Source organism: Siphateles boraxobius, unplaced genomic scaffold (assembly GCF_051911475.1).
Source record: "Siphateles boraxobius isolate OS27281-9 unplaced genomic scaffold, OSU_SipBor_1 1, whole genome shotgun sequence".
Classification (NCBI taxonomy): domain Eukaryota; kingdom Metazoa; phylum Chordata; class Actinopteri; order Cypriniformes; family Leuciscidae; genus Siphateles; species Siphateles boraxobius.
The window spans coordinates 22,819,302-22,847,069 of NW_027508699.1; the positions used below are offsets into that span (position 1 = coordinate 22,819,302).

General features: G+C 45.9%; 1 pseudogene across 1 annotated transcript in view; it reads left to right on the plus strand.

Moving 5' to 3' along the window:
* Positions 1-27,768, plus strand: part of LOC143737669 (cadherin-18-like) — an 82,275-nt pseudogene that overhangs the window by 24,955 nt on the left and 29,552 nt on the right. The window contains exon 4 of the transcript XR_013203694.1: positions 2,000-2,119. The product of XR_013203694.1 is annotated as a cadherin-18-like (transcript). The remainder of the gene's footprint in view (positions 1-1,999; positions 2,120-27,768) is intronic.

A 27,768-nucleotide genomic window follows, 5' to 3' on the forward strand; every position in this document is an offset into this window, starting at 1 on the left:
TATATATTTGTAAATGTAATTTATTCCTATGATGACAAAGCTGATTTTTCAGCATCATTCAGAAATCATTTTTTAATATTTCTCAGATTGTTTAAAACATTAATATAAACATTTCAAATTATTTAGATAATATGCATAATATATAATATTAGTTTACAACAATATATTAGTGCACACAAAAGCAAATTGTGGAACTTAAAATCACACCATGCACATTTTCATTTATAAATTTCTCACTTTAGTTTGTTAGCTTCACAGGCATGCCATTTCATAATAATTTTAAATAGTTTAATTTAAATATCACTTTATTCTTTGCAAAATAATTAGCTTTTTTGCTTATCGGTCAATAGATTTAATTATCCACAGGTCCTTATTTGTGCCTTCCCAAATAATATACTTGGTTTCGGGTACATGACAAACACCACGAGTAGGGTTGTAACGGTATGAGATTTTCACGGTATGATAATAGTCTCAGAAAATATCACGGTTTCACGGTTTACGGTATTAAACAATGATTATTATTATCAGCTGCAATGAACCTTAAATTAATGAAAACTGATAGGGTTTTTTGGTTGAACATATGGTTTATTAAAACAAACTTTTTTAATCTACCTTTTGAAAAAATAAGAACGAAAAAATAAAGCTGCAGATCTCCCATTTGAACAAACATGTTTGATCAATTGAATTAATAAAATTCTTAATTTATTAATTATTATTTAAGATAATTTTTATTTTGACAGGTTGTACTAAACTCCTATGAGTTTCAGTCAGAGTGTATTTGACAATGATTATTTTCAACAAAATTATGAAATGCTTATTTAGTTCTCTCAGAGCAGCTCTGGATATGTTCATGTGTTCACGTCCTTATATAGTGAGTGAGACGGCAGACGCTTTAAACACCATGAGCGTCCCACATACTTGAGTATATACTAGGTGAAACGGTGCTGCTCATTCACACAGACACGCTGAACAAGCAGAATATAGATTTACAGTTTTTTGCGCTGTTTAATAGACACACTCATATAGCGATTTTATTTATTGCACAGCTATATTTTAGATTTATTCATCCATCTATCAAATCGCGCATTTTACGTGACATCTGCGTTATATTGTAAATTCCCTCAGCAACACGTAAATAATATGGACTTAAGTTATAAATGGAACTTTATCTGCAGGGAGGGAAGGTGTTCGCGAATATGGGAGAACATATTTGACATATTTCCTCATTTTGCAGCCACTCTTCGTCCATATTTCTGGACACAACTGGATATCAATCTTCAAGGAAAAACCCACGTTCTTTTTTCGGATACCCAAAGTATTCCCACACTGCAGATTTTAACTTTTTTTTTCGAAGAATTCGCAGCCTCAGTCTCAGACATTTTCTCCAGTGCACATGTATGGGTGGAGTAGTCAAGTGGAAATAAGTTGCATATGCGCATTTGAGATCTGCTTTAATTTTTTTTCCAAAACCGTGGATAAGCAAATGTTCACGATATGATAATCGTACAAGTCAATATCGCGATAAACCGCCATACCGGTATACCGTTACAACCCTAACCACGAGTGAGCTTGCAAGCTATCTGACTCCACTCACCAATCTGTGATGAAGTAACCACTAGCAGCATTCATAGAGCCATATAAGTCAGTTGAGGGACTCTCAAGAGGGGCTATTCTCTCTTTTGTGTTTGTGTTCTTTCTTAAACCGAGAATGTGTCTCAGGCTAGAGCAGCGTTATCACCACCATCAAAGCCCAACACACTTTGTAATAGCATTAGATGCTTTAAGGCTTGGAGGAGAGAGGCTCATGACAGGTGAATTCAACCTGGTACAGGTCAAGGAGGCATGAGATGAATCACTTGAATTAGCAAGCGGCATATGAGTGCTGCATCTGCCTCTGTTGGAGCATGCTTGTGGCATGCATTAATGAGAATGAATGCAAATCTGAGCATGTGAATAATTTTAGCAGTTTAACTTAGACATATTTTTTATGTCCACACAGGAACATCAGTGTTCCAGATCACTGCCACAGACGCTGATGATCCCACCTATGGAAACAGTGCCAAGATCGTCTACAGCATTCTCCAAGGGCAGCCTTTCTTCACCGTTGACCCCAAAACCGGTATGCAAAGACTTCGCTTTCTCAGAATAACCTGTTTTATGGACGCTTTGAGATGCCTTCGACTGTAGAACGCTCCACTTGAATATTTTCTGATTGTTCCTGCGAGCTTGTGCAAAGTCACCAGCGGATGAGTCATTCCACAATAATAGGCTGTAGGAAACACAGATACAGTTTCTCTGTAAAACTGCTTTCAGGCTCACAAAGGAACTCCCAATTTATTGCGCAACCCTATGTGGATAATAATTGATAGGTTCTCATATTGTTGAGGGGCTGTCATACATGTTGTTTCAACCTTTGATTTAAAAACAGCAAAAATCCCCCAAGAGTGAGGGAGATCCTGACCAGTACCAGAATGCGTCTTTTGCCCCAGCGACATCAGTTGAGCATTAAAGTAATATATTTGGATTTGTATGCTCTTCCGCAAGACACTCAGACTCAGGCACACAAACTAGAATTTTGTTAAATAATGCGGGAAATGTGGGAAATGTCACTCTCGGTTGTCTCTTAGAAATAAATCAATAAACCTACATTGAGGGCGATGAATATGGATGGTTTTCTTCTGAGACTTACATGGTACACTCAATTACTCTTTCAAAGCCCGGGTGGATAAACAAATCATTTTCATAATATTATCAACCAGGGCTCCAAACAAAAAAATCAATTAAGGAGCCATTGGCTCCTATAGGGGAAAAAAACAGGCGCCAAATAATTTTTTTAAGAGCCACATAACAATGCACTTACTTTTAGTCACCCTGTTGTATGCATGTCTCTCCTCTTCATACAGTTTCAGCATTTTCATCTTGTGAATGTTCTGGGAACTGAAGCTTATTTGGGAACTGAATGTCACTTCCAACTTATGAACTATATACAGTCAAATGAAATTTTTTACGCAGAATCTGAGCCAGTGTCACTGCCACTGACCATGATTATGTCCATATCACTTGGCCACTGAGTGTAGTTTGGCCGTCTCCTCTTCTTTTTTGCAGAAAGCCAGCGTTTGACACATGGTTCAGGATCAAACTGTTCAAGTGATGGGCCTTCAGTGCTGATCCTGATCAAATCTTCCAAGGTTGACACATGGAGTGAATTGCGTACTTTAGATTTTATCCTGTTTTGAGCTGAAAAGCCACGTTCACACTGAGCAGCCGAAATTGGTAGGACAAGCATTATCTCAACTAGATGCAAAACATTCTGGAAATCTGTGCAGTAGGGCTCTTTTGTTAGTAGGACTTCCCACAAGCTGCAATAGGATTTATCTGAAAACTGTCCTTTAACAAGGGTTTTCAACAATCTCCATTCTGCCTGTACAGCAGTGATGTCACATCCATTTTTCAGCAAGATGTCTTGATACCATTTCAGCAGTGTGTCAATTTCATTTACCCCAAAAGTGTAGATGTCATTTGGCCAAGAATCATGACAAAAGATTGAGAAGCATTGAATGATCTCTGTCCCTTGTATGTTTTTGTGCTGTGTGTTGTCTCTCATTACTTCAAACCTCCTTTCAAGCTCCTTAACTGTAATGTCTACAGTTTCATCAATGAGGTGGTTTAGTTCTTCACTGAAACCTTGGAGATCACAGCCTTTTAGCTGTATGTTTTGAAAGGAAATGCCCACATAGTCAGATGAGGCTGCTTTTTTCTGCCTTCTGGTCTGTTTTTCTCTTTGGGCTTTGTCCTGCTGCACCACATTTTCATGCTGAGAAACTGAATTTAAGTTTGTGTGACTGAGAAATTCCTCCAACTTTCCATTTCTCACTGGTTTGTCCTTCATTCCCTTGATTGTACAAACACAGGAATCAATAGCTGCTTTAGCCTGAGGTAGAATAAGCGAGTTCTTCTGGAGCACAAGACTCAACTTTGAGATTTCTCCAAACAGGTCATGGAGAAAGTGACAAAACCCCACAAAAGGCAACTTTTCCATTTGTTGTGAGATGTGTTTTGCTCTTCCTGCTATTTCAGTGTTTTTGGATGAGGCAGCAAGGTGTTGCATGTGGAAGTGCACAGCTGTATATTGGCCCTGGCCTGTAGTCTGATCAGATGCAAGAAAAACAGAAAGGGCTCTGTAAATGTGAGGCAGCCAGCGCTGGGTCTTCACAGCAGAAGGTGTTCGTATGGCACAGCCTAACTCCATGCCAATGGCTTTCAACTCACGCTTGCTTTTGGGGCTAAAATGGTATGTTTTCCATATTAGCTGTAACAAGTCATAGACATTTTGAATCATTGGAACAGACTTCTGAACATCCAGCATGGCTAATTCCAGTCTGTGTGGCATACAATGAAAGGAAAGAATGTGCTGTCCTATTTCTTCTCTTAAGAGAGCACCTACTCCTCCTCGAGCACCCATGTTAACGGCAGCCCCATCTGCTCCAAATGCAGTAATCTTCTTCTGCCACCAATCACGATCAGTTTGTTTAGCATCACTAAACAAGCATTTTATTTTATCTAATACTCCATGTGCATGGCAGTGTTCAAGCTCAGTTAAACCAATAAACCTGTTCACTGCCACACCTGCAGAAATGTGCCTGCAGTATGCAATAACGTTGTCTTTCCCAGAAACGTCTGTGCCACAATCAGTGATAATGGAGATGTAATTAGCTGTCTGTGTATCTGTCAGTGCTTGTTCTTTGAGCTCATCTGCAATGCATCCTACAAACTCAGCACAAGATGTGTCGTTATCATAAGTTTTGCTCACATCAAGTCCGTTTTTTCTCATTAATAATATCTGTGAACTAAATTTATTGAACGGCAGCTCTTCCCGTGCGATCATATAGGCTGTGTTAAATTTCATTTGTAACTCCTTCCATTCCTTTTCGTCCCGCAGCTCGCATGCACGAGAAACTGCACGTGCTAACGGTGTAGTCTGTGGAGCATTCTTCGCGATTATGTGATCACGTGCATTTTTATGCTTGTTACTGTCCCCGTGTTTTCTCACAGTCTCTTTTTTGAAATGGTTAGTTCCTGCAATGAACTCCGTTTTCCCCGCTATTTCTTTGCCCGCTCTTGAACAAAAGTCACAAAACATTTTTTGTGTCTCGTGATCATACCTCAGCCAAGAAAACTCCTGAATCCAGGACGTTTTGAAATTTCTTTCGGCACGTTGTTCATTGACTGATGCGGAAAGATGAATCCCTGTGTCTGTGTCCCTGGCGTTCTCTTGCGCGCTCGTGCTGGCACAGCTGCTGGAGCCTGCTTTTTTGTTAGCAGGTGTGTCATCCGTGCTGGCGATTGACAGAGATGAGGATTGCTTGAAGAAGTCAGATATTTTTCGCTTTGACATTTTTTTTCTGGCGCGGAAAGGTGATATTCGCTTTACCCGTTCATATTTTGGCGCTTTCACTCAGTGACGTTCACACAAAGCATCTCATTTCATGACGTTAACAAAACAAATGAAGCGATAGGCTGCTGGTTATAAAACATGCACGTAGGATGCAAATTTTACAATCAAAGGGAGTAAATTTGTATTGTCGCCAATGGCGACCTTGACAGAAATTTCACTCGCAAATAAATATATTTGGTCGCAAATGCGACCATTTTAGTCGCAGTTTGGAGCCCTGTCAACACATGATTGAAACATCGAGAGTGCGGCACCGTGCGACCCAGACTACAATGTTTTGTGGCGGCAAAAAACGCCCAAACCGTGGCCTACTTGTTATGATGTACCACTCGCCTACAGTGTATATCTTAATTTAATGTTTCCCTTGCTCCCTCCTTTTTTCATTCTGTGCCTAGTAGCCATTTGGTTCAATTTCAGCAGTGGTGGTGTTTGTTTATGTCAAGTTGAATGTGCCTGGAGGGTGTTTGTCCCAGTTTGAAAGTGCCAACCTGCAGAGTGTTTTTCCCATGATAGAGCCTATTTGATGCAGGATAAATTTGCTTGGCTTATATGCCTTCGAGTGTGCCAGGGTAGTGGTGCAAATGCTCATACTAGCAGTCGTCTATATTAGCAGTGTACAAGGTAAAATGGTGAGTAGCATCTGTTCCAGCTGTTATTGTGTGCGTAGTTCTTCAGCACCACATTGTCAGCAACAGCATGAGCTGCTGACCCAAGGGACTCAGCTTAGCACCAATACATACTTTTATCCTTCAGATATCCACCACAGAACCACTCCAATTTACACAGAATTGCTTCATGGGTACTCCACTATGCATTTATTTATTATGTGTAACTGCTCATTCAGTCGCCCTCCCACTGGGACCCATGGGATTGTTGGCGTCCTCCACTGAAGCAGGATCTGTGATGGCGGTTTGTTTTTTTAGTGGTGTCTTTGGCGCTAGAACTATGATATTGGATGGACTGTAATCCTGCCACGGTCACTCTTTCAACTCTTTTCTCATCTCTAATCCCCTGTTTGTTGCTATTATGAAGGTTTTGATGGGATTAAGAGGCCATATGATAATGTTCACATTGGGGGTTTTATCATAGGGTGTTGGTTTAACGTTGCACTCTTGCATATCAGCATTGCATTCTTTGTTTTGGCAGGACGTGCCTGTACCCTTAGCAGTGAGAGCAGTGTGTGTGAATTGCGCTCAAATAATCCAATACTCTAGGAGAGGGATAAAGCGCTGATGGAGGCTCACCTCTCTCTGCTCTGAGCATCACCACCATAAAACTTATCACGTTTTGAGTTTATTCGTAGATCTATAAGGGTGACAAGTATTGAACATAAAAGCTAAAAAACTTTATAAATAATATCAATTATTTTCCCCACTGTGTGTGTGTGTATATATATATATATATATATATATATATATATATATACATACATATACATATAGTGGGCAAAATAATTATTTGATCCCCTGCTGATTTTGATCCTCTGCTGAAGTTTGCCCACTTACTGTACAAAGAACTGAAGGGTCAATCATTTTTATGGTAGGTTTATTTTAATGGATAGAGACAGAATATCAACCAAAAAATCCAGAAAAAAACACATTATATATTGGTTATAAACTGATTTCCATTTCAGTGAGTAAATTAAGTATTTGATCCCCGAGCAAAACATTATTTAGTACTTGGTGGACAAACCCTTGTTGGCAAGCAAGTTTCTTGTAGTTGGTCACCAGATTTGCGCACATCTCAGGAGGGATTTTGGTCCATTCCTCTTTATAGATCCTCTCTAAATCATGATTCTTGAAAGAAGGATTCTTGGCTGTCGCTTTGCAACTCGAAATTTCAGCTCCCTCCACAGATTTTCTATAGGATCAAGGTCTGGAGACTGACTAGGCCACTCCAAGACCTTAATGTGTTTCTTCTTGAGCGACCCCTTTGTTGCCTTGGCAGTATGTTTGTGGTCATTGTTATACTGGAAGACCAATCCATGACCCATCTTCAGTGTTCTGGCTGAGTGAAGGAGGTTCTCGTCCAAGATTTTACAGTACATGGCCCCGTCCATTAGCCCCTAAATACGGTGAAGTCGTCCTGTACCCTTAGCAGAGAAACAGCCCTAGAGCATGTTTCCACCTCCCTGCTTGACTGTAGGGATGGTGTTCTTGGGGTCATTATCAGCATTTCTCTTCCTCCAAACACGACGAGTTGAGTTGATGCCAACGAGCTCAATTTTGGTCTCATCTGATCACAAAACTTCCTCCCAAGCCTTATCTGAATCATTAGATGTTCATCGGCAAACTTCAGACGGGCTTCTATATGTGCCTTCTTGAGCATGGGGACCTTGAGGGTGCTGCAGGATTTCAATCATTTGCAGCGTAGTGTGTTACCAATTGTTTGCTTGTTCACTGTGGTCCCTACTGCCTTGAGATCATTATCAAGCTCTTCCTGTGTAGTTCTGGGCTGATCCCTCACCTTTCTCATTATCATCCTTACCCCATGAGGCGAGATCTTGCATGGAGCTCCAGACCAAGGGCGACTGATGGTTATTTTGGCGATTTATGGTTATTCCTTTGACCGCTCTTTGGTCTTGCCCATGGTGGTGGACAGGATGGAATGGAAGATACAGATTTTGTGGACAGGTGTCTTTTATACAAATTACGAGCACAACACGCAAACATTGACCGACAGAAACTGAGTGAACAGAGAGAAACTAAATGCATGGTGGTGACAAACTAAATGATGACCAGCTGTCATGAGTGGCGGGAAAATTTAAGAAAGGAACACGTGATGAATGAAAACAAACTGAAAGTCCATGAAAACGAAACTAAAGGTGAATGAGTCTAGATGACTTTGACAGTAGTGTTGCTAGTTAGTTACTTCCAACAAGTGGTCAACCAATATATCGCCAAGGCCAATGTATCAAACAATATTTGTCATTTTTATTTTGATAAAGCCAGTGTTGTCAAAAGGGCCGGTATTTCAGTACCAGGTCGATACTTACATTTTAAAAACTTAACGATGCCAGCCTTTTTGCAGTTTCAAATGCTCCCATGCAAATTTCTGTGAGCGCTCTGTTAAAAGTATCAAATGTTTCTGTTTACAATGTGTTTTTTTTCAGCATTGAGCCTTGTAGCCAATCACAGATGTGTTTGTTGAGCGTGTTGAATGCAATGGCCAATCAGAGGCACTTAAGTTAGTCCTAATCCACTCCATAGAGTTCAACAGTCGGGTTCCAGAAGTAAAAACTACATTCATTTTGTCCATTTGGATTTATTTTTTTAAAAATAACTTTGAAATGTTTAAAGACAGACCTACTGTGAGCTCAGAGGTTGTTAATCGATGGTATGTGCTTTTGTTGAAGCCATCTGTTGGCATTATTTCAACTTATTTTAAGAATAATCGTGTTCACCCATGGAATTTGTTGTGAAAAACGTACTCTGTTACTAACGTAACCTCTGTTCTCTCTAGAGAGGGAACGAGTACTGCGTAATGTCTTACGCAATGGGAAAACCTCTTTTCCACGAGATATTGAAGCCAAAAATTATTCTTAATTTTGAATTAATGTAAAACGCTGTGCAGCAGCATGCAGACATAGGCAGGACGGCTCGCGCGCCTATTGGCTGCCCTGCGGCAACAGCAGCAGCCTATCGAGAGAGGCGCTGCGTGACACCATATCTAATGGGGGAATTTCGCGCCCATTTCGTCACGTCCCGTCAGAAAGGGCGTGGTCTCGCCCTATAACTACAGCTCGATAAGGCTGGTACACTGGTTTTCATCGCCACAGCGAACCAGAGCTGTGTATGCACGGCAAGATACGCAGTACTCGTTCCCTCTCTAGAGAGAACCGAGGTTACGTTAGTAACCGAGTACGTTCTCTTACGAGAGTATCTATCGTACTGCGTTAATATCTTACGCTATGGGGAACACAATGCAAAACGCCGTGCGTACTGGGATCCGACACCAAAGTCCCAAGGGCAGTAACCCGGGGCTCATATAGTGCATAATCACCATAGACTCACAGAGAGTCGGAGAAGAGAGGCTGCAAGCATCATTCCCCATGAAATAGCATCCTACAGTGTTCAGCCTGAACTGGGTAATAGTACGGGTTATTCAACACCCATGGAGCTGTTTAATCGCTCAGTGAGCGATGCACAAGCAAAACTCAGCATCTGGGCCGGCACAGCGGGGCAGATAGCACTGAATTCTATACCGACAGAAGCTTGGCTTATAAGGCGGGAACCTCTAGGTCGTAAAACCTTATAAATGTAGACGGCGAGGCCCAGCCCGCGGCCGTACAGATATCGGTAACCCCACTATACCACGCCCACGACGAGGCCACGCCTCTCGTGGAATGCGCTCTGACACCCAAAGGACACTGCAGGCCCCTAGAAGTGTAAGCCAGTGCTATGGCGTCGACTATCCATCTGGATAGGCTCTGTTTTGATGCGGCCAGTCCCTTGGAGCGTCCGCCAAACAAAACGAAGAGCTGCTCAGTCTGTCTGAAGTCCGACGAGCGGGACACATAAGCTCTCAGTGCCCTGACAGGGCAGAGGAGACTCGCATCCTTCTCCTCATCACGAACCGGGAGGGCGCACAGGGAAATAACCTGGGCGCTGAACGGTGTGTTGAGGGATGTGGGCACGTACCCGTGCCTTGGTTTTAGTATGACTTTTGAGTCATTAGGCCCAAACTCCATGCGTGACGCGCTTACCGAAAGCGCTGGCAAGTCCCCTACGCGCTTCACTGAAGCGAGAGCCATAAGGAATATCGTTTTGAGAGACAGATGTTTTATGTCTGACAAATGGATTGGCTCGAATGGGGCACCTTTCATGGCTTCCAAAACCGTAGAAAGGTCCCACACCGGGACTGAGGGGAGTCTAGGAGGATTCAGCCTCCGAGCTCCCCTGAGGAATCGCACGACCAGGTCGTTTTCCCCAGTGACTGGCCAGACGTCAGCTTTGCAAGCGCCGCTATGGCCGCCACGTATACTTTGAGCGTGGATGGGGTTCTGCCCTTATCCAGCAGCTCCTGAATGAAGGAGAGCACTTCCGTAACCCCGCAGTCTGAGGGTGAAAAGCCCTGAGCTTGACACCAGGCAGAGAACACTGACCACTTTGAGGAATAGAGCCGTCTAGTAGACGGGGCTCTAGCCTGCGTGATTGTATTTAACACTCCCTCTAGGAGGTTAGCGGGTACCCGTTGATGGCCCATGCATGTAGGGACCATAATTCCGGGCAGGGATGCCAAATCGAGCCCTTTGCCTGAGAGAGGAGGTCTCTCCTCACCGGTATCGGCCACGGGGCAGTGCTGGTCCGCCGCATTAGGACTGGGAACCAATTCTGGTTCGTCCAGAGCGGAGCCACGAGTAGCACTGGGCATCCGTTTTCCCTGATTCATTCCAGCACTTGAGGCTGGAGCGAGAGGGGGGGGGGACATAGAGGGGGCAGCGGGGCCATACGTGGGCCAGCGCATCCCTGCTCTTGGAGAAAAAGTTCGGACAGTGAGCGTTTTCTTGGGACGTGAACAGGTCCACCTGCGCTCTGCTGAATGTCTCCTACAGCAGTTGGATCGTCTGCAGGTGCAGCGACCATTCCCCTCCTGGGACATTGTTTCTGGACAGACGGTCTGGTCCCAGATTCAGGCGACCAGGCACATGCGCTGCTTTCAGTGAAAGCAGGTTGTGCTGAGCCCAGACCAGGAGGCGTTCCGTCAGCCTGTAAGGTTTCGGGACCTGACGCCACCCTGGTGATTTATGTATGCCACGACTCACATGTTGTCCAACCGGACTAAAACGTGGCGGCCTTTTATCTGGGGACAAAAGCGCCATAGCGCGTTGTCGACTGGCATTTGCGTAGGAGCTTTCCCCGTTCTGACCACTGGCCGAAGAACGGTCTGCCCTCGAGCAGCGCTCCCCATCCCAAGGTGGAGGCGTCCGTGGACACCACCGTCACACTCGAGGGAGTCCCCAGACTCACGCCTGACTGATACCAGTCGGCTATTTTTCAAGGTTCCAGAGCCGAAACGCATTTCATGTCGACCCTGAGGTGAAACAGACCAGAGGTCCATGCCCGGGGTGGAACTCGCACTTTCAGCCATAACTGCAGTGGGCGTATGCAAAGCAGGCCCAGCTGGAGTACTGAAGATGCCGAGGCCGTGAGGCCCAGCATTTTCTGAAACCTTTGAGCGGGACTATAGAGCCGCGGCGAAAGGATTTCGCGGCGCGCTGAATGTCCAGTTCTCACTCTGGCGACAGACGTGCTGTCATAGACAGCGAGTCCAGTACTGTTCCCAGAAAAGAGATCTTCTGGCTGGGGAACAGCGAACTCTTGGCCCAATTGACTGTGAGACCCAGATTCTCGAGATGCTCGAGTAATGTGGTTCTGTGTTCTATGAGCTCTGAATGTGATCGAGCTAGAATCAGCCAATCGTCCAAGTAGTTCAAAACTCGCATGCCCTGAAGTCTCAGGGGTGCGAGGGCCGTGTCCATGCACTTCGTAAATGTACGGGGTGCTAGGGAAAGGCCGAACGGTAGGACTGTGTATTGATATGCCTGGCCCTCGAAGGCTTATCTCAAGAATCGCCTGTGACGTGACGCTATTTGTATTTGGAAATAGGCGTCTTTCAGATCTATTGTCATAAACCAGTCTCCCTGGCGCACTTGCGCGAGGATTTTCCTGGTTGTCAGCATTCTGAACTGGAGCTTCATAAGCACTCTGTTCAGCTGTCGCAGATCTAGAATGGGCCTGAAACCCACGTCTTTTTTCAGTACCAGAAAATATCTGCTGTATAGCCCCCCTTCGCTCTGAGCCTGAGATAATGGTTCTATGGCCCCTTTGCTCAGCAGTTTCACTGCACATTCACTGCACTGAGAACACCGTCGGCTTGTGCTGACTGAATGTGTGTCGGTTTCGTTTTTACAGAAAACGAGGGACATGCATCGTGTAGTGTTTGTTGGCACTGTGTCGTGGGCACATTCACTACATTTTTGCACAATCGACATGAGTCGATTTTATTTGTGCTAGCCCTGAACTGTGGCGGGCTGTGTCTCTGTGTGGGAATGGGCACTGAGACGTGGGCATTCTTACAACCCTCATAATCGGCCGTGGCCGGAATACCAGAAAATACACTCTTTTGGGATTTATCTGGGTCGCCGTAAAAATGGCATTTGTGTGCAGGCAAGCGGGCTGTGGTGCTGGCTTGTTTACTGCGAAATACACTGGAACAGTCACATTGTTTGGAACTGAACGAGCAAGAAGTTTCGGTGGAGTCTGGCCGCGGCGAGACTTAAACACCGTGGGTTTTAGCTGACTGTATGTGTGTTGGTTTCGTTTTACAGAAAACGTGGCACATGCAGTGTGTAGTGTTTGTGGGCCTGGGTTGTGGGCACATTCACTACATTTAATGCACAATGACATGAGTCAATCTCATTTGTGCGTGCCCTGCACTGTGGCGGGCTGTGTTTGTGTGTAGAAATGAACACTGGGCTGTGGGCATTTTTATTACACTCATAACACCATCGGCTGTGGCCGGAATACCAGAAAATACACTGCTTATATGATTTTTCTGGGTCGCCGTGGAAACGGCATTCTTGTGCAGGCAAGCGGGCCATGGTACCGGCTTGTTTACTGCAAAATACACTGGAACAGTCACATTTTCTTGGAACTGAACGAGCGAAAAGTTTCGGTGCAAGTCTGGCCGAGGCGAGACTAAATTTTTATCTGCTGCGAGACCTGGGATCGAATACGGGTCTCCCGTGCGAAGGCTTTGGGTTTCGCCACTGAGCCACAGGGGGAAACGACAAAAGCTTAAAATAGCTTGAGCGGATAAGAGAGTGTCATCACAGTTTGTGTGTGTTGGCGTTTGTTTGCAGGCGCTCATGTTATACAACTGGCTCATTGCTGCAATATTGACATTTTCAGCCGCTCAAACTAAGAGGAGCTGAGAAATGTTTGAGAAATGGAGATTGGTCCAGCGTCGGCGGGACTAAAAATACACTCTTTCTTCATTTCGCCCATGACGCATGCCCACGGGGGGCGGGGGCGGGGTAGCTTTCTTATAACGTAAAGAAAGCTAGCCGCGGTTTTGATGCTGGCCCGTTTCCCTGACGACTCGCGGGCAGAAGGGGGAGGTCCACAGAGCTCGCCCAATCCTCACTGTCCGACGCCAGGATAGAGCAGCTGGCCTTCTCTACAGATGCAGCTATCTCGTCGTCATTAATGGCGGAAGCGGCGGTGCGCGGCGGCCGTTGTCCGTCAGCGACCGACTCGAGTGAAGCTGGTGAAGCTCGCGGGCGAACCGGCGAGCTATCACGGGCTGGAGAAGGCTCGGGGCTGTTTCGTCAACCTCAATGGTGGAAGCGGCGGCAGACGGCGGCCGCTGTCCGTCGGTGAGGGACTCGAGCGATGCCGGCGAAGCTGGCGGGCGAACTGGCGAGCTTTGGCGGGCAGGAGAAGGCTCTGGGCCGCGCTGGGCACGGCGCTTTTACGGCGCGGCGCTACAGCGGGCTGAAGTGCAGGCTCTGAGAATGATGCCAGGGCGAGTCCTCAGAGTCACCATCGGCAGTAGCTCACAGTGAGGGCATCCGCCGTCGACGAGAGCGAGAGCCGCATGGTCCTCACCCAGGCAGGAAACGCAGATGACATGACAGTCCCCGTCGCTGAGTGTGGCTCGGCACGAGCCGCAGGATCTTTGCATCTTGAAAAAGACGCAGCTCTTTTAGCAGAGAGAGAGACAGTGACAAAAATGTGTGTCGCAGCGGCGAACACACACACACACACACAGTATGAAAAGGATATAACGCCGGAAAGCGTAGCAGGTACGGCGGCTAAAGGCGGCGATGCCAGCAACTTCAGACTCAATGGCTCGTCCTGCTGTGTGCTTATCTCAGACGGCGTGGCTTCTCACTCCGGATCCAGCGATGCGTGATGCTTCGCTGAAGAGATGAAAATCAGTGTACCAGCCTTATCGAGCTATAGTTATAGGGCGAGACCACGCCCTTTCTGGCAGGACGTGACGAAATTGGCGCGAAATTCCCCCATTGGATATGGTGTCACACAGCGCCTCTCTCGATAGGCTGCTGCTGTTGCCGCAGGGCAGCCAATAGGCGCGCGAGCCGTCCTGCCTATGTCTGCATGCTGCTGCACAGCGTTTTACATTAATTCAAAATTAAGGATAATTTTTGGCTTCAATATCTCGTGGAAAAGAGGTTTTCCCCTTAGCGTAAGATATTACGCAGTACGAGAGATACTCTCGTAAGAGAACTAGACAATTTCGAAAAATTCCACCAACCAAAAAGTCACAACAGGCTTGCAGGCTGCAGGGTTGCTCTTTCTATGCTCTCAAAATACCTAAATATTTGTACATATTCAAGTATTTATAGTTTGGTATATATTTAAAAATGTCAGTGTCTGTATATAAATTTGCTCACTTTCTGTATTTTACCCAATCATAATTTGAATACAACTTTTATCTTTCACGCAGATGCACATGAGCTCTGATTCTTTATCTCTGTCTTCCTTGATTTCACGCTTTTTTGCTGCGCTATATCCATTTGGCATCTATATTCACTGTATTCTGTATGTAAAATTACAGGAGCGTTACATGGTCATTGAGAAAATATGATTCTAATGTGCACAGACTTACCAGATTACTAGGTGCATTGTTGGTTATACAGTGATTACTTTCTTTTTAAAGGTACAATCTGTAATTTTTTCGCCACCAGAGGTCTCATTTTCAAAACAATAACAAACACAAAGCTTGATGACGCTATGAAGGAGAGTGGAATGATAGGAGATGTAATTTTCATCATCCAGAGATGTATGGAGTTCACGAATCATATAAATTATATATCAACTAAAAGTTTTTATATTAGGCTATTTTATGTCATCATAATGAATTAGGTGCAAGGAACATGAAAACGTAATGCCATTAGACTGTTACTAATATGTGACTATTTGTCAAATGATTTAGTGGGTTAATGAGCAGTTTTACAGGTTAAGAACAATATTACTAAAAGTATGTTTGAACAAACCCACAGTTTTTACAAGTAATGGCTAAATATTTTTGTGCAACACATACTGTATTTAATTTCACTGTCATAGACTCGACAGATCAAGTCCAAGTTTGTTGCGAAGCTCTCTCCATCTCGAAAATGCCACACCGATATTGATCCTTGTTTTATTTCTCCGTTTGTCCCAAAGCCTGCTTGCCTCAGTTGATTTGCGTTTATGTTTTTTTGGAATTTCTGTACTCGCCGTTCAATAATAGTAAATCATGAATGACACAACAGCGGCGTGCAAGATATTGTATAATGCAGCCTATACATAGATATCTCATTACATAGCAGCCCATTGAGGCATCTATGTATTAAATCTATGGTTTCTACAAGCAGAAACGTCTATGGTTACGTATGTAACCCTCGTTCCCTGAGTAGGGAACGGAGACGTTACGTCGGATGACGACGAATGGGGTTTTGCTTAGAAAGCCAACAACTTTGAGTATTACAAAACGAGCCAATGGCAAAGAAATGCCGTGGGTCTGCGGAATTTGCATGGCGTAACTCCGCCCCACCTCGTGGGTATAAAAGGAGGAAGCCGGCAACATGCAGATATGTTTCTTCGCTGAGGAGCCAAGACTGAGCTCAGGCGATCCCCGCGGTACAGCGGAAAGTGGCAGGCAAACGTAACGTCTCCGTTCCCTACTCAGGGAACGAGGGTTACATACGTAACCATAGACGTTCCCTTTCGCTGTCACTCCGAGTTACGTCGACGAATGGGGTTACCAGTCTAATCACGCCACCTTATCCGCTGTCTTCCAGTGCCCTGCGTAAATAGAGATCCCTGTCATAGACTGGACGAAGGACTCCATTTAACACAGGAATACCAAGGTACACTGGGAAGCATATCCCAAGCTTAGGGGAAGTATGCAATTAATGCCAACCCAGAGTGGGGGAACTTAGAGAATACACATATGACCCAAAGGAAGCATATGGAAAACACTGGGGTGTCCAGCCGCAGGTGGAATATTTCAACCCCAGGGGTGGCAAGGTGGCTTGCCAAGGGAAAGACACATGCTCAGAGAGGCTTACAGTGGAAATACACATGTGAGGGTCGCTCAGAGGAGGGACCATGCACACGGGAGGCACCTAGCCGACGCGCAGGCAATAGACACTGGCGCCGACGGCAGGAGTGCTGGAGGAGCTCAGGGCTTTCGGGGAAGCTCACCTGAGGAGAATATCACACGTATCCAGTCCGTGGAGTGGAATGGCGAGCAAGCGAAGACACCTGAGCGGGTCCGGTACGAGCTGGTTGAAGCGAGTACATGGGAGGACACAGGCTCCACTCTGAGATTATAGAATCTGACGAATGTGTTAGGTGTCGCCCAGCCTGCAGCTCTGCAGATGTCTGTTAGCGAGGCAGCATGCGCTAGAGCCCAAGAGGATGCCACACTCCGGGTGGAGTGGGCAGTCACACCAAGGGGGCACGGTCGACCTGGCTGCTGGTAAGCCAAAGCAATGGCGTCCACTATCCAGTGAGACCACCTTTGCTTGGAGAGAGCCTTTCCCTTCAGCATCCCACCAAAACAGACAAAGAGTTGGTCTGAAGTCCTGAAACACTGCGTTCTGTCTACATAGGCGCGGAGAGCGTGTACTGGACAGAGCAGTGCCAAGGCTGGGTCTGCCTCCTCCAGGGGCAGCGCTTGCAGGTTCACCACCTGGTCCCGGAAGGGAGTGGTAGGAACCTTGGGCACGTATCCAGGCCGGGGTCTCAGGATCACGTGAGAGTAAGGCGGCCCGAATTCCAGGCACGCTTCGTCAACGGAGAATGCGTATAGGTCCCCTACCCTCTTGATGGAGGCCAGTGCAACCAGGAGCGCTGTCTTCATAGACAGGACTGATTGCAGGGGCTCAAATGGAGCACTCTTCAGGGCAGTTAAAACCACTGAGAGGTCCCAAGAGGGAACGAGAGGAGGGGGAGGCGGATTTAGTCTCCTCGCTCCTCTCAGGAACCTGATGACCAGGTCGTGCTTCCCCACCAACTTACCTTCGATGAGGTCATGGTGTGCGGCAATGGCGGCAACATAGACCTTCAGGGTGGAGGGAGACAGCCTTCGCTCCAGCCCCTGTTGAGCATCTCCGGGGGTCTTCTAGGTGAGAAGAGCACCAGCTGACGAAGAGGTTCCACTTCAACGCATAGACGTGTCTAGTGGACGACGCCCTAGCGGAAGTGATGGTAGCCACCACCGCTGGTGGTTGAACACGTTGAGGTTCCAGAGATCGGGACGAGGGTGCCATTGGGTGCCCCGTCCCTGAGAAAGAAGGTTCTTCCTCAGAGGGATCGGCCAGGGAGGTGCTGTCGCGAGGAGTAGTAGTTCGGGGAACCAGGTCCGGTTGGGCCAGTAAGGGGCAACCAGGATGACCTGCTCCTCGTCCTCCCTGACCTTGCGCAAGGTCTGCGCAAGAAGGCTCACTGGTGGAAACGCATACTTGCGGCCCTGCGGCCAGCTGTGCGCCAGAGCATCCGTGCCGAGTGTGCCCTCAGTCAGGGAATAAAACTGGGCACAATGGGTCGAGTCGTGGGAGGCAAAAAGATCTATCTGTGCGTCCCCGAACTGGTCCCAAATCAGCTGAACCGACTGGGGATGGAGTCGCATTCTCCAGGGAGTGGCTGAAGCCGCGAGAGCTCGTCGCCTGCAAAGTTCAGCGCTCCGGGAATGAAAATGGCTCGAAGCGACCTCAGATGCTTCTGACCTCATAGGAGGAGGTGGCGAGCGAGTTGTGACATACGGCGGGAGCGTAGACCACCCTGATGGTTGATTTACGCTACAGTGGCGGTATTGTCTGAACGGACTAGTACGTGTTGACCCCTGAGCAACGCCCGGAAGCGGTGCAGGGCAAGGCGTACTGCCAACAACTCGAGGCAATTGACATGCCATAGCCGCTGGGGTCCTGTCCAGGAGCCCGCAGCAGCATGTCCATTGCACATGGCGCCCCAGCCCGTGGAGGAGGCATCTGTTGAGATAACAACATGCCGGGAAGCTCGTTCCAGGGGGACACCCGCCCTGAGGTTCGACCACGGGGTGAAGAACTGACGGCAGGTCGGAGTAACTGGTACTCGGAGCGTGCCGTGTTGCCATGCCCACCTCGGGACTCGGTCGCGAAGCCAAAGCTGAAGCGTTCTCATATGAAGCAATCCGAGCGGCGTGACCGTGGCTGCAGATGCCATATGCCCCAGGAGCCTCTGAAAGAGTTTCAGTGGAACCGCACTCCTGCCCTCGAATTTGACTCAGGCAAGTCAGCAGTGACTGCGCGCGCTCGCTCGTAAGCTGTGCGGACATGGCGACCGAGTCGATGTCCATACCGAGAAAATAGATCCTCTGCACGGGGCAAAGTTTGCTCTTCCCCCAGTTGACCCGAAGGCCCAGACGAGCTAGGTGCCGTAGCACTACGTCCCTGTGTTCGCAAACCTGATCTCGAGAGTGAGCTAGGATCAGCCAGTCTTTGATATAACTCAGGATGCGAACCCCGTGTTCCCGAAGGGGAACAAGGGCAGCCTCGACGACCTTCGTGAAGATGCGAGGAGACAGGGCTCGCCCGAAAGTAGGGCTGCAGCTATCGATTCTTTTTGTAATCGATTAATCTAGCACTTAATCGATCGATTAATCGAGTAATCGGAATTTTTTTGTGTGTGTGTGTTTTATTAACAGAATAACAGAATAGTTATATTAAACTTGTGTCTATTTCAGTTAAAGCTGTCATAAGTTATATACTATAAGTTATATAGTATGCAAGTTATAAAGCTATCTCATATGTAAATTTTCCTTTAAGATGTTATAATATAACCACTCTAAGCATCTAAGCATATTTGTGTATTCTGGTAGTTTAACGCTGAAGAAGAGCTGTAACGTGACTTGTTGTTGAACATGCAGTAAAAGCTGACGCACTTTTTGTTCTGTGCGTTTTAACTGAAAAATGAGTACTCCGAATCTTTATTAAAAACCAACAGGCTGGGGACTTTAATTTTTTGTTGTTGTCTGTATTTGGCAGACGTGAAATACAAACAAGGTCTCGCAAAGACTGCAATACAATATTTGTTCCTCCATCACGTCCCTGTGTGTACAGTGAATGCATGCTGAAATTATTGTTGCGTGGCTACATAAAAGTTTGAGCATATGTGATGCATTGCTGCAATCGGTCTGACTGGCGTGTGTGTGTGTGTGTGTGTGTGTGTGTGTGTGTGAAGGGGTTCCTTTTTTAGGCTATACTCTCTTGCAATTGAACGTGATAGTTACGTTTACTACTTCAAAATGTCATCAAAGCTAAAAATCATATCTAGTCAAACCGCATCACAACGACATCGCTACAAATACAGTATGGGATTAAAATCAGCGAACATCAATAGGCTTAGACTACGTTACCTTGTTTCAGCGAGTTAAGTGTATTAAGTGAATTAAGTGTGTAATGATCCCACACTTTAGACAATTTCTGCCGTTTATTTACATATTTATTCTCCGCCATTGCGCCAACTAAATTCAAAATATATGCTTCCTGAACAGGTACGTGTGAATAAACGGTCCGTGTGAAACAATCAAATCCCTGCGCCGCGCCTATAGTGCGCGTCATAGGAATTTAACGAGGCTTCGAGGCAGAGTTTTTGCCTCGAGGAATTTTTGTAATCGAGTAACTTGAGTAACTCGAGGAATCGTTTCAGCCCTACCCGAAAGGAAGAACCGCGTACTGGTAAGCCTGCCCCTCGAAAGCACACCGAAGGAACGGTCTGTGTCGAGGAAGAATGGAGACATGAAAGTAGGCGTCCTTCAGGTCGATCGCTGCAAACCAATCCTGGGGCCGAATGCATTCGAAAACGCGTTTGGCGGTGTGCATTTTGCACAGCATCCTGTGAAGGGAGCGGTTCAGCACACGCAGGTCCAGGATTGGCCGTAACCCACCGGTTTTCTTGGGGACGATGAAGTAGGGGCTGTAGAAGCCGGACCTCAACTCGGCTGGAGGGACAGTCTCGATTGCACCCTTCGCCAGCAGGGTGGCAATCTCTGCCGTCATGATGGGGGCATTGCCACCGACCAAAGTGGAGCAGACTCCCCTGAAGCGGGGAGGAGACCGTGTGAACTGAATCGCATAGCCGAGCCTGACCGTCCGCGCGATCCAGCGGGACAGACGGGGAAGCTCTAGCCAGGCTCCCAGGAACTGAACCAGCGGGATCATGCGAACCACAGGCGTCCCCCCGGAGGGGCAGCGGAGCGGAGTGACTGGCCCAGACGTGGACGGCATAGCGGCCCGGTGTGGGGGCACAGTTAGCAACCGCGCCCTGGCAGAGGGGGCCAGGGGAGGACCAGCCTGGTCCTCTGGGGACCAGGGGGTAAAGCGACAGAGGGGGACAGGGGTGAAGCGGTCCGTGGACGGCACGCCGTGTCAACCGCCTCTGGGACAGAGGGGTGCGAGGAGAGCACGGCTTGTGGGTGGCGCTCTGTGTCGCCCGAGAACTCTGTGAGCTCAGGGAAGAGGGGATTTTTTCTGTTTTTTACCACATTAGGGTGCTGCCCACCCGTGAGTGAGCAGCGGGGAGTGGAGAATAAAAGATTTTCCCCCAGCCCTCCACCGGGGGAAGGAGTGGTCCTGCTACCGCCTCCTGAAAAACAACCATCATCCCTGAGCAGCCCATCTCAGGAGCGCCGCTTGGCCCGGCGTTTAGCGGTCGGCGGGGCAAGAGAGGGCTGTGGCGTCTTCTTGCGGCTTCCTCCGATACCGGCCCTGGGTAGAGGCTGCTGCGTGGTCCTGGCGGGAGGGGCGGGAGCCGCAGGAGGGCGCCCTCGGCGGGAAACAGGTCGAGGCGTCTGCCCGGCCGGCTGGGTGGAGGCAGCAGCGGGCCGGCGGGGCAGAATGTGTCTGATGGCCTCGGTCTGTTTCTGGGCAGTTGAAAACTGTTGGGCAAAATCTTCAACTGCACCGCCGAGAGGCTGGCCTGGGACAAGGGGGCGTTAAGCAGACGGGTCCGCTCGGCGTCCCGCATGTCAGCCAAGTTCAGCCACAGATGTCTCTCCTGGACCACAGCTGTGGACATCACCAAACCCAGGGAGCGCGCGATAACCTTCGTTGCCCGGAGAGCAAGGTCGGTCGCGGCGCGCAGCTCATCAAAGAGCCCTGGGTTTGTCCTACCCTCGTGCATGTCTCTGAGCATCTGGGCCTGGTAGACCTGCAGAGTGGCCATAGCATGCAGTGAAGTAGCTGCCTGTCCCGTCGCTCTGTAAGACTTCGCCACCAGGGTCGACGAAAATCTACAGGCTTTGGATGGGTGCTTAGGCTCGCCCCGAGAAGAAGCACTCTGAGGACATAGTTGCATGGCAACAGAGCGTTCAACCGGGGGAAGCCCAGTGTACCCACGGGCAGCTGCCTCATCGAGGGGAGGGAAGGCGGATGAGACCAGCGAGCAGTCCCGAGAAGAAAGGGGGGTCTTCCAGGACTTCGAGATCGCATCATGCACATCCGGGAAGAATGGTATTGGGGTTTGCCAAGGACGAGGGTCTTACCCAAAAACCAATCGTCCAGCTGCGAGCGCTCGGGACAGGGTGGAGGCCTCCACTCAAGTCCGATGCTCGCGGCTTCCCGGGCGGGAAAGCATGGCCGTCATCTCCGGATCAGTCTCGAGCACAGCCGTATGCACACCGAAAGGTGGCAGCTGTGACGAGCCCCACTTCCAGAAGACTCAAACCCACTTAGTGATGCTGCAACAGACATGGCATCTTCCTCTGTAGCTTCAACTGAAACACGCGGGCCACCAGAGGGTAGACCCGCGGGAATCAGCAGTTCACTAGCGGGCATCGTCATTGAAGAGGGGGGCTGGAGTCGCGGACACATAGTCGGCACCTTGTTCCAGACCGTAAACCTCAGGTCACCCTGGCCACCAGCCGTAGAACGGGGGGTGGATGAGGGGACTCTCACTCATGCGAGTTCACGGAGTCTCGACCGTAAGGACGCGATGGTCATGTTCCCACAGAGAGAACATGAGTCATCCACCAGCGCTGCTCTAGCATGATCAATGCCCAAACATACTATGCAACACTCGTGCCCATCAGACTCCGATACCAATCTGCCGCAACCAGAAGTACACAGGCGAGACATCTTTAAAAAGACGTGCCACGTGTAAGCTCTTTTAGTGAGAGAAAACTCAAGTGTTGAAGCACCCGGGGAGAAACGCAACGACTGGCAGACCACTGCAACAGATCAGCAGGAAGCACGCTCTCGCCGTAGATCGCCGTCACACCAACACTCGAGGTACTCGTTTGTGAAGCTGACAATTCAGAGATGGCTTGTGGAGAGAAGAATACACTTGGCTCGGAAGCGAAAACATATCTGCATGTTGCCGGCTTCCTCCTTTTATACCCACGAGGTGGGGCGTAGTTACGCCATGCAAATTCCGCAGACCCATGGCATTTCTTTGCCATTGGCTCGTTTTGTAATCGAAGTTGATAGGCTTTCTAAGCGAAACCCCATTCGTCGTCATCCGACGTAACTCGGAGTGACAACGAAAGGGAACCGAGGATAGCGCGGATATTACGTCATTGATATACGACAATGACAAGGGACAAGCCATTATTTAAAACTATAATTTCTCTGGATTTACAAATCCTTGGGAACTTTTGGAATAATGTAAGTACACAACTGCATGAAATATATCACACTGTGCAAGTGGTTTTTGAATATTTTATTACAAAACTCTTACATATTGTATCTTTAAGTCATGTTAATTGTAACTATTTTTTTGTTTGTGAAAAATACTATAATAGGATTAATATGTTATATTTACTATCATTAAATTAAAGAGTGGGAAATCGTATCGGTCATCGGCCACAAAGCTCTCTAAGATATCGGCATCGACCATCAAAAAATCCATATCAGTCAACCACCATTGTATGGTCTGTATTTGGTAATGTTTAATGTTCAAATTAAATGTTCACGCATCAACTCAAAAGCACCTGCATTAACACCCTACATCCACTGCAGCACTTTTATATAAAATGTATACAAACATTTATTTTAAAAAAATCATTTAGTATGTTAATTCAGTGCCACTATTAGTGCTATGAAGTTAAAATGTGTTTTTTCAGTATAATAGTATAAAATTATTAGAGGTTATTTTTTGCTTATTCACTTATTTTCTGTTCTAGTATTTTCTTTCAAAATTTCAATATTTGTAGTTTAATGTGGTGTGGTATGGTATTGTACAGATTGGTGTAGTATTGTATAATATAATAGTATGATGTACAATAGTGCATACGGTATGGTAAAGTGTAGTATTGTACTGTATATTTTGATATAGAGTATTCTTTATTTGTTTTTCTTCTAACTGTAGAAGCCACTGTTTCCACCCATTAATTTCTATATAAACTACAATAACGTGCATCACTGTATCTAATCCTCTTAGCTGAGAATTACCTTTGTGTAGTAGTTAGATTGCCCCATTTGCCGGCGGGTGATGCTTAACCTGCATGATGTTTTACACTTTCACTATAGGAAGTGCTGACTATCTGTTGTTCCATATAGGAAATCAAACTCCCGAGTATATAGAGCTGGGCTTACCCAGTTCTGCATCATTGTCTGGTCCTGTTTGCGTTATTTACCTTCTGTCTCTGCTTTGTGGCTACTAGCTGAATACTAAGAGCCTGTTTAACATGAACATTTTGCTTTTTCCGTTGTGTTCTCTGCTGAAATCCCCTGTCCTGGCAGGTGGTGTCTGCCCTCAATGGGCTGGGTGCAATCTCTATGACATTCTCTGGGGCTGAACACTGGCGTGTGTTTATTTGTTCTGGCGGATTGAGGTATCTGTTTGCATATTTTTTTCTCACTCCCCACTGGTCGTGTCCATTTAAAAAAGGAACTGCATGTTCGAATATATAAACTGTCCATCTCACACTTTCACACATAATATAAAAAATAAATTCCCAACTTGTCATTGCCTCCCAGGTCGTCCTTATATGTTAGCTCCTTGATAACATTTTGGGCTTGCTTATGAATGTATTGTGTTTTGTGTTGTGTTGTGTTTTGTGTTGTGTTGTGTGTGCATGTGTAAATACTGTTCATATGTTATACAGTATTTTTTTTCAGGTAGATGTTCAATTCAATTCAATTCACGTTTATTTGTATAGCGCTTCTCACAATACATTTAATTTCAAAGCAGCTTTACAGGAAAAATCATGTTTTGTACATTACAATTTAGAGTGATCCATTATCAGAGGTGACTGTGTCAAAGTAATGTCCATAGCCTATGTAAAAAATGGACAGTTCTAAGATAATACAAATCATGCAGTTAGTTATTATCATGTATTCATAATGGAGAAACAATGATCTCATTGAAGCAATTATTACAAGTTGCGATCATAATGATTACGATTAGGGTTTGAAATTAACACCCACCAACCAGTCAAATGTAGGTGAAAATCCACTGTCGTGTGTAATGCATACCAACACACTAGCCAATTTGGATTGACACTAGTCAATTTGTTCTATCACTTTGCATGGCATCGCTATCAGACCCCTTCCGCTAAAAGGAGCCTCAAACATTAGCAAAACAAAGAGTAAACAACGAGGGTTGCACTCAGAGAGAAACGCTGTGTTTAAAAAAGCACCAGAGCATCACTCAAATAGTTTTCCATTAAAATATGACTTAGGACAAATATACAGTATTATGTACATTTTGACTTCACCCTATGATTGTGTACAGTGCATTTTTCAGTAGGCATGTTTGTTTTTGTGGCTTGAATAAATATGCTTCATAGAGAAATAATATAGATCGCACTTTCTCTTTTCGTTCATGCTGGGGTTTTTTTTTTCCAACAACCTTAATTCAAACTCATTGACGCCACTTCAATTGACTGCTCGTTCTAGAAGTGAACTGTTGCCTGTATTGTGATTAGATTCACTGTTTTGGACTGCCGCCTTGAACTTGAGAATGTGAGTACAGAATGGCATGACTGGTGTCCGATAAGTCTGGCTGTGTCTGAAATCGCCCCCCTTTACCTGTAAATTTGTAGTGGTGTCCAAAACCATTGTGGACGTTATCGCCTGCACTCATTCAATCCCATAATGCACTGCAATAACAAGTGTACAAATAATGTACGCTCAACGGCTAGAGAATACCAATAATGCACTGTTAGGGTCACGCCTAATGTATTCCCGCATCTTGCCAGAAGATGGCACCCGCAGCTGAATCATCCATCCACTTTACAAACCGCTGGTCCAATGTGGCTACAGCGTAATATCATTCAGGTATAAATTCCTTTTTACTTGATTATTAAATAGTTTAAAAAAGGTTTATACATGCTTGTTTCCATGACATAATTCAAGAAATCTCTTCACACTACTGGAACTGCCAGTTTCAAATGATTATTAAACAGCAAGCACAAACTATCCAAAAGCTCAGCCTTTTCAGCATACTCAGTGTCTGAATTCACTCACTTATTTCCATTCAAGTATATTAGTGGAGTAATGTAGGGAATAGTGAATGAGAGTATAGGGGGCGATTTCGAACACAGCCCCTGCCTGTGAGATGTTAGTGTCTGCTGTGCGACTGGTTAATGCTCCACCAGAGCCCTTGGAGACAATTAAGAGACCTTTTACTCTAATCAGTTCTCATAAATGTTGCATGTCCACGACTTTTGGGCAAAAAGCACCCTAGTGTTTTTATTGCTTTATGCAGGTAAACCCATGGCAATTATAAATGAAGAGAGATTTTTTTTTTCCATTTTAGTTTATTTAAATGTTATCCGCAAACAGTAATTAACTGTCGTAAAGCTGAAAGCAATAAAATCAGATTTAATAATACTGTATATTTGTGTGTGAGTGCGAGTGTGCGTGTGTGTGTGTGCGTGCGTGTGCGTGTGTGTGCGCGTGTGTGTGTGTGTGTGTGTGTGTGTGTGTGTGTGTGTGTGTGTGTGTGTGTGTGTGTGTGTGTGTGTGTGTGTGTGTGTGTGTGTGTGTGTGTGTGTGTGTTAAATGTATACATCAGTACACCATGTTAAATGTATACATCAGTACAGCATCAGGTTGCATAATTGTAAAACATCAATAGAAAATAATGGCATTTATGGGTAACCTTGAGTGTGACTATATAAAGGCATTTAATACAGTTATTTGATGAAACAGTCAAGTATCCTATACTGCTATATTATTAACAAGTAAATAAAATTTACCTAATGCTATGTATTGACAAAGCTTGTGCTTTTTTAAATGATGCTATCGATTTCCATTTGTTTTTAAAGACACCCTTTGCTGTTTTGGTGCATTGGTGCCTGAGTGTGTCTTGTCAGTTGATGCTCATTTCAGTAAATATCACCATGGGATCTCATGGCGTAAAGGGGCTCAAATGCAAGTTCAAATGGCAAACCCAAGCTGTTCTGCTTTGCAGCCTTCCCTTCATCCCTGTATTATCCTCTATCTCCTGAGGGAACACTTGGAGCAGATGGCAGACTTTGCTTTAGAGTTGTGGAGTATGCAAGAGATGATCACCAGCATGCTTTTTGCACATGTGTGTGTGCGCACATCTGGACAGTAGGGTTCATGCTAAGGGCTTACACCACATACGAACAGTGCATAGAGTTAAGAGGTCAGCACTCGCCTGCTGGTGTGTTGTCAAGCTCGAAAAGAACCTGGACCAGGTCAGAGCTGGGGCTAATCAGAGGATAACCTTTCGTTGTGAGCTCACAACCTCAATAGGGGTCAAATATCTACAATATGTACAAATGATATTCTGGACACGTACTCTTCCAATAAATAGAGCTCTTATTGCTGGAAATGCCATCAAACGATTAGAAGTTTGATTTAAAGGGATAATTCACCCCAAAATGAATTTAATCACCTTAATGTCTTTCGAAATCCATTTCTCTTCCTTTCTTCTGTAGAAAACAAAAGGAGATGTTAGGCTGAATGTTCAAGCAGCTCTTTTCCATATAATGAAACTGAAAGGTGGCCATGGCTATCAAGCAAGATGTTCTGTGAATAATGAATTCTTATCAGCCTAATCCTCACACAGAGATGTAATATGGCTTAAAAGGAATTAAAATATAGTGCACAAGTTGTGTGGATGACTTGTTTGTGGCTTTTATGGTTGTGCTGCTTAATATGTTGTAGATACTGTGTAATTTTTTATTTGAAATAGAAATGTTTGTAACATTTTAAGTGCCTTTGTCTTTTTAGTAAATTAATGCATCCGTGACAAATAAAAGTATTCATTACTTTAAAGAAAAAAAACCTTAATGACCCTAAACCTTTGAATAGCAGTGTAAGTATAATATAAAATAATAGGTAACACTTT